Source organism: Diabrotica undecimpunctata, chromosome 3 (genome assembly GCF_040954645.1).
Source record: "Diabrotica undecimpunctata isolate CICGRU chromosome 3, icDiaUnde3, whole genome shotgun sequence".
NCBI classification, from domain to species: Eukaryota; Metazoa; Arthropoda; class Insecta; order Coleoptera; family Chrysomelidae; genus Diabrotica; species Diabrotica undecimpunctata.
Genome location: NC_092805.1, coordinates 152,665,700 through 152,672,696, shown reverse-complemented (window position 1 = coordinate 152,672,696; position 6,997 = coordinate 152,665,700). Strand labels below are relative to the sequence as shown.

The 6,997-nt window shown below is 34.6% G+C and overlaps 1 long non-coding RNA gene across 1 annotated transcript; it reads right to left on the bottom strand.

Annotated features, from left to right (window-relative positions):
* Window positions 1–484: 484 nt before the first annotated feature.
* On the bottom strand, window positions 485–2,972 carry LOC140437597 (uncharacterized). Its single transcript, XR_011950391.1, has 2 exons — window positions 2,711–2,972; window positions 485–2,645 (listed from the first exon to the last, which is right to left on the bottom strand). It is a non-coding gene; the product is annotated as an uncharacterized lncRNA (long non-coding RNA).
* Between the last annotated feature and the right edge of the window lie 4,025 nt (window positions 2,973–6,997).

Genomic DNA, 6,997 nt, shown 5'->3' with positions numbered 1-6,997 from the left:
TTAAGACGTCCTGAGAAAATCTTATTTAACTGGACTATTTCGCATTATAACGCGTACCGGTTTAAGGCTCCCCCAAACCAACGCGGAAAATTCGCATTACCTGCGGAATTCCGTACCGCATACGATTCGCATTGAATTGTTTCCACTGTGGTAAGTATACAAGTTCAGACAAGTACGATTTTCGTCGTTCGGGCATGCGTTTTGTCTGCGTATTTATTCGTTCGGAATCTTAGTTCGCACTCGACAGCGTTTTTATCAGTTTCGCAGTGGTTTCGCATGTGAAAAAATTGAAAATGGAGAGAATTATTGAGTTGGTTCGAAAGTATCCTATTCTCTATGACCTTTCTCATGAAGATTATAAAAATGTAAGGAAAAAGGACAAGATTTGGACTAGAATAGGAGAAGAAATAGGCGAAAATGGTGAGTAGTTTTACGATTTGTATTGGTTTATTTTTCTACATCTAAGACTAAAGAAAAGCAGAGGCCTAAACAATACTATATTTACTGCAAGAAGAGTCCATTATTTTCATCGTGAACAATCTATTCATAGTCCTGAATTAAAATACGTGGCAAATTTTTCTCGAACAGAAAATGCCAGTCTTGCAGCTCTCCTTGGGTTATTGTCCAAATTTTGAAATGCTCCAAGTTCAGGCTCTGGTGGATCTAAAAGTTCTATGAATCTATCATCACATTTTTTTGTCCTTAGAAAATTATGCAAAATACATGCAGTTTTCACAATGAGAATACTAGTATCAATTTTTGTTTCCATTGGTCTGTAGAATATACGCCATTTTTGTGCCAATATTCCGAAAGCGTTTTCTACTACTCTTCTCGCTTTACAGAGCCTTACATTATAATTTTCCTTGAAAATATCTGTTCTGCTTTGACTGTATGGAAAGGGCCTCAACAAGTATGGTTTTAGTGCAAAGGCTTCGTCTCCAATTAAGACATGGGGGGAAAGTTCATTCTGGCCTGGGAGATTTTTCGGCTCAGGTACACCCATCTGATTTGTTTCAAATCTTCTTCCCATGTTGGAAGCTTCGAATATTCCACCGTCGCTGTTTTTACCAAAACCGCCAATATCAACTGAAATGAATCTATAATTTGGGCCAAAAATAGCCATTAATACTGTAGAAAACTTATTCAAATAACACCAATAATTAGATCCTGTTTTGTCTGGACACTTGATAGTAACATGCTTGCCATCCATGCTACCAATACAATTTGGGAATCGCCAGGTATTTCTAAAACCTTCTTTAGATTTTTTCCATATTTCTGTAGTTGGTTCGGGCAATTAAATATGTTGCAAATTTCTACATAAAGCTTCACAAACTTCTACAACTATGGCACTTACAGTCGAAAACCCGACTCTAAAACTATGGCCTATTGTATAAAATGTATCTCCGGTAGCCAGATACCTAAAAAAGAGTATTTTGTTTCAGGGGATGAGATTAAAAAAAATGGAGGAATCTGCGCGATACGTACGCTAAGTACATAAGAACTAATAAAACTAGAACTGGACAAGCGGCAAGCGATAAAAAAAAATGGATATGGGCAGATCATATGGAATCGTTCAAACCGTTCCTAAATTTTGCTAAGACTGCATCCAATGTCACAGATGTTGATACACAAGAATCTGAAGCATTCCCAAATATAGAATCACCCGAAAATATATTAACGGATGAAAATTCCGCAGTACAGAAACCAACGTGTAGTAAAAATCTACTAACAACTCAGACAGATGATTCCCAGAATAAGATTCAACCCTCCTCATCGAAACCTACTCGAAATGAAGCTCCTAGGGTTACTCTTTCAAATGAAACTCCTTCTACAGGCAGAACAAACAGAAAACGCAATTCTGAGCCATCCACATCTGTGAAAGATATGATCAGTTATTTTGAGAGCAAAAAGAGAGTAGTGCATGATGCTACCGATCAACTGTTTTTGGCTCATGCTTCTACGGTAAAATCTTTCTCTCCTAGAAGGCAAATTGAAACAAAAATGAAGATTGCGCAAGTTATCATGGAGCAGGAGTTGCTTTAATTGGAGGAAAGTTCTTTGAATAGCCATCAATCTAGAGCTGAAAGTACAGACACCTATCAAAACCCCTCTTCCGTCGGAAGTATTTCGGTTGTATCCCTACCTTCACCAAATGACACTGCATTACCTAAACAATCGAATACTTCTGGGTTCTATGAAGTGAATTGTGAAAATAATTATGTTACACTACACAACTTGGCGCAGAGTTGCAACCAAGCAGCTTCTCATAATCCATCAGTTTCCAACTATGTCAATTCCTTTGACCCTTACAATACATAAAGTATATTTTAGAGTTATTTTGATCCTTATTCTCTTTGACTGTAGTAAATTAATGATATAAATAATGCCTGCAGTTTTTTTTTTCATTTTCTTACCTTAATGTTATGGCCAACCGTTCTTCGGGAGAAATAGCTTCTCGGTAATTCGTGTCTGATTTTCTAATATCATTTTCTACAAGGTGCAACAGTTCATCTAAACAATCTATTGTCATTCTAAAATAAATGTAGCATCTTTTATCGTCTTTTCGTAATTGAGGCATCAGCGTGTGATATTCCCCACATTTCAGTCTTTCTAGATTGATATCATGAACCCATTTTCTTCTTTTCCTAAGATTAAATTCATAATATAGTCCATATTGTTGTTTTAGGATAACTATAGATAATAATTTTACCTTGAATTGTCGTCCTCCATTGCTAACATTACAAGAGCTTCTTCTTCATCTGATGATGTATACATTTTTGTGAAGAATTGAGATCACTGAGTAGTATTCTTTGTTTTTCGTTGTCACCAACTCTTCTCAATACTAGACACATACGAGTATGACGCGAATATATTCGCTTCAATATGAAGTTCTTTACGAATTCCGTCAGGAATTCGACTGCGAACTTTCCGTCACGAATCCGCTGCGAATAATTCGCGTTGGTTTGGGGGAGCCTTTAAGCTGATGTTCTCCAAAATGGTTTCATGACCGATCAGTAACATATTGTTTGTTTTTTTATTAAAATATGTTATAATGAAGTACTGTACTTTATTCGAACAATAAATTTATTCATTAGCAAGAAATAATTTTATACCACCAACCGTTGGGAAATTCCATAATTCCAGCAACGTCGTTATATCATTTTTTTAATTATTTTTAGAACTGAACTTCATTATGATGCCTCTGTGGGTAGGGGAATATCGACTAAGACACCAGTAATGTATACTACCAACACAATCTTCAAAATACCGTGTTTAGGCTGCGAAGGTTGTTATATTGGACAAATAAGCTAGGGGTTAAAAGTGTATAGTGGTTAAAAGTGACTGCCATAAAAATAAAAATACATGCGCTATTGTCGAACACTTCATCAACACAGGTTACAAAATTAACTATACTTATTATAGTATTGTTATATTACCAACAAAAAAAATGTAATAAATTACAAAGCAGATATGAATCAGTTAAGCAGCATCTACATCAATATTCTGCAATCCATTTTATTCATATATGGTAAATTAATTTACCATGTACCTGCTACTTTATTTTATGTATACAAATAAAAATAAACTCGTCTATCCCACTATACACTTTTTGTGTTTTTATGTGTATTTTTATATGATTTTAAAATTATCAGTCTAAGTGTAATAAGTGTAGTAGAAAAATTAGTGTTGTTTTTTTTTGTGAACAGTTCTACTTCTGTGAGTAAATATCTATGTAATTTTATCTTATTGTTATTTATCTCTTTATTTTAATAAATTTATGGTGCACTTCTGATGAAGCCAACAATCAGTAGGCGAAATATTAAGTGACCAAAATATTTCGACAGAACCTGAAATACACCAAAGAAGATTATATATATATATATATATATATATATATATATATATATATATATATAATCTTCATTATATATTGGGTTTGCAACAATAAAAAATGAAACGTGTACTCTTTTAAATCTTTATTTCAAGCTTTCGGACATTGGTTATGTCCTTCATCAGGGAGCTACAAATGTGATGAATAAATTGTTGGCGTTGGTATAATTAATTAAAAATTCACTACTTACAAACATCAAGATGCCTTAAAGACCGCATTACATCCCACAAGTCAGATAATAGACTGCATCCTGAAAAAAGTGCATTGGGTGAACATACATTTAAAAATGGGCATCAAATAGATTCTAATAACATCAAAGTAGTAGAACAGGAAAGTAACATCACCAAAAGACTTTTTCTTGAAATGGCCTACATTTGCCAAAATAACAATGCAATGAATCATAGAACGGATATTGGTCATCTAAATGAAATGTTCTCCTATTTTGTTACTACTAGACAAATGCAATAATAACACAAACAATAATTTATCAATTGACATTTAAAAGAATTTTGTCAGAATAATGTCATTTATGTATTTAGAATAATTAAGTGTTTTTGGATGTAGAGTAATTTTTAAAAAAAATATAATTTGTTATAATATGTTTTGTATATTAAAAAAGTAGGAGTAAGAAACGAAAGAGGCGAAATACTTACCAACTTTCTACTGCAACACAAACTGTATGCAATGAACACCTTTTTTAAGAAGAAACAGAGTAGAAAATGGACGTGGGTTAGTCCAGATGGAAGAACTAAGAGCGAATATGATTATATAATAACAGACAAAAAGCAAATTATTCAAGATGTCACTGTACTTAATAAACTATCAGTAGGAAGCGACCACAGACCAGTAAGAGCTAGAATAACGATAAACCTACAAAAAGAAAGGAAATTTGTTTGGAAAAAGGTTTGGAATTCACCAAATCAGCCAGAAGCGTACATAAAAAATATAGCAGAAACTTTACAGAGTAATAATCCCAAACCTCTAAGTATCGACGATCATAATAAATTAATTACAGACTCGGTTAGAAACCCACAACTCAAATTTTGCAAGAAAAATTACACCAAAAGTGCAAAGATTAGCAAAGACACAAAAGCTCTCATGGAAATACGACGAAACCTAAGCGAGAAAGAAAAGGGAAACAAAGAAGAATATAGAAAACTAAATAAAAGAATTTCAGCGGATATTAGAAGAGATATAAGAAGATATAATACTAATGTAATTACTCAAACAGTAGAAAAGAACAAAGGTTTAAAGATAATGAAAAGAGAACTCACACAAAGTAAAAAAGAAATATACAAGCTAGAAGATAAAGACGGAAAGGCAACAACAGATAAACAAAACATTCTGAAAATAACTAGAGAGTTTTATAAAGACCTCTATACCAGCCAAAGATCACAAGAAAATTTACCGACACGAGTAAAGACTCTCATAAATCAGGGATCGGAAATACTTTTACCCATTACTGTGTCAGAAGTAAGATCAGCTTTAAAGGAAATGAAGAACCATCGATCGCCTGGTGACGATGGACTCGTTATTGAGGCAATAAAAGCAGGAGGAGAAATTCTATTAAAATCAGTAAGCAAACTGTTTAATAAATGCTTACATGCGGGTACGATTCCTAAAGACTGGAACAATGCAGTGATAGTCTTGTTACACAAAAAAGGTGATATTACTAAATTAGAAAATTATAGACCCATCAGCCTCTTGACACATATGTATAAACTCTTTATGAAAATCTTAACAAAGAGACTAACACCTAAACTTGATTTCTATCAGCCCAAAGAACAGGCAGGCTTTGGGAGAGGATATGGCACAAATGACCATTTGCACACCATAAAGATCTTAATTGAAAAATGCATCGAGTACAACATACCACTGGTTCTTGCATTTGTCGATTACGAGAAGGCTTTTGATACTGTAGAGTTTGAAACCGTACTGGAAGCCCTAAATCAAAGCCGAATAGATTACAGGTACACGTCACTAATCAAAAACATCTACGAGAACGCTACATCAAGTATACGACTACACGAAGACACAGAAAAATTCAGCTTAGGTCGAGGAGTAAGACAAGGAGACAATATTTCACCAAAATTGTTCACAGCAGCTCTAGAGTCAATATTTAAGAACACCCAATGGCAAGATATGGGCATCAATATAGATGGAGAAAGATTAAATCATCTGAGGTTTGCAGATGATGTCGTATTAATCGCAGATAACTTACAGGATACGGTTTCTATGCTACATTCGCTTAAAAGTCTGTCTGAAAGAGCAGGATTAAAGATAAACTTTGAGAAAACTAAACTTATGACAAATCTCGTAATGAGTGGAAATATAACTATCGACAATAATACCATACAACAAACAGACACTTACAAATATCTGGGACACGAGATCAAAATAAACAGAGACAATCAAACAAATGAAATACAGAGGCGAATAGGCCTGACATGGGCAGCATTTGGCAAACTAAGCCATATTCTAAAAAGTTCAATTCCCATGTGTCTCAAGCGAAAAGTTTATAACCAATGTGTTTTGCCTGTACAAACTTATGGAGCAGAGACTTTAACACTCACGCAGAAATCTGCGAATAAACTAAGAGTTACACAACTAGCCATGGAACGTGCAATGCTGAATGTGAGCCTCCGAGACCACATAACAAACCGACAAATCAGGCAAAGATCAGGAGTTCAAGACGTCATCGAAAGAACCACGAGACTTAAGTGGAACTGGGCAGGACACTTAGCCAGAACACAAGATGGACGATGGACAAGATGAATTATGGAATGGAGGCCCAGAAATTATAAAAGAAGCCGAGGACGACCACCGACTAGATGGACCGACGACATAAAAAGAGTAGCGGGAAACTGGCTACAAGCGGTCCAGTGTAGAGAACACTGGAAAGAACTGAGGGAGGCCTATGTCCAGCAGTGGACGGGATTGGCTGATTGATGATGATGATATTAAAAAAAGATGAGAGACTGTGATAAATTTTATCAACATTGTAATACATCTTCGTTGATACAACCTCATTAAGTTTGTAAGTAGTGAATTTTTAATTAATTATACCAACGCCAACAATTTATTCATCACATTTGTAGCTCCCTG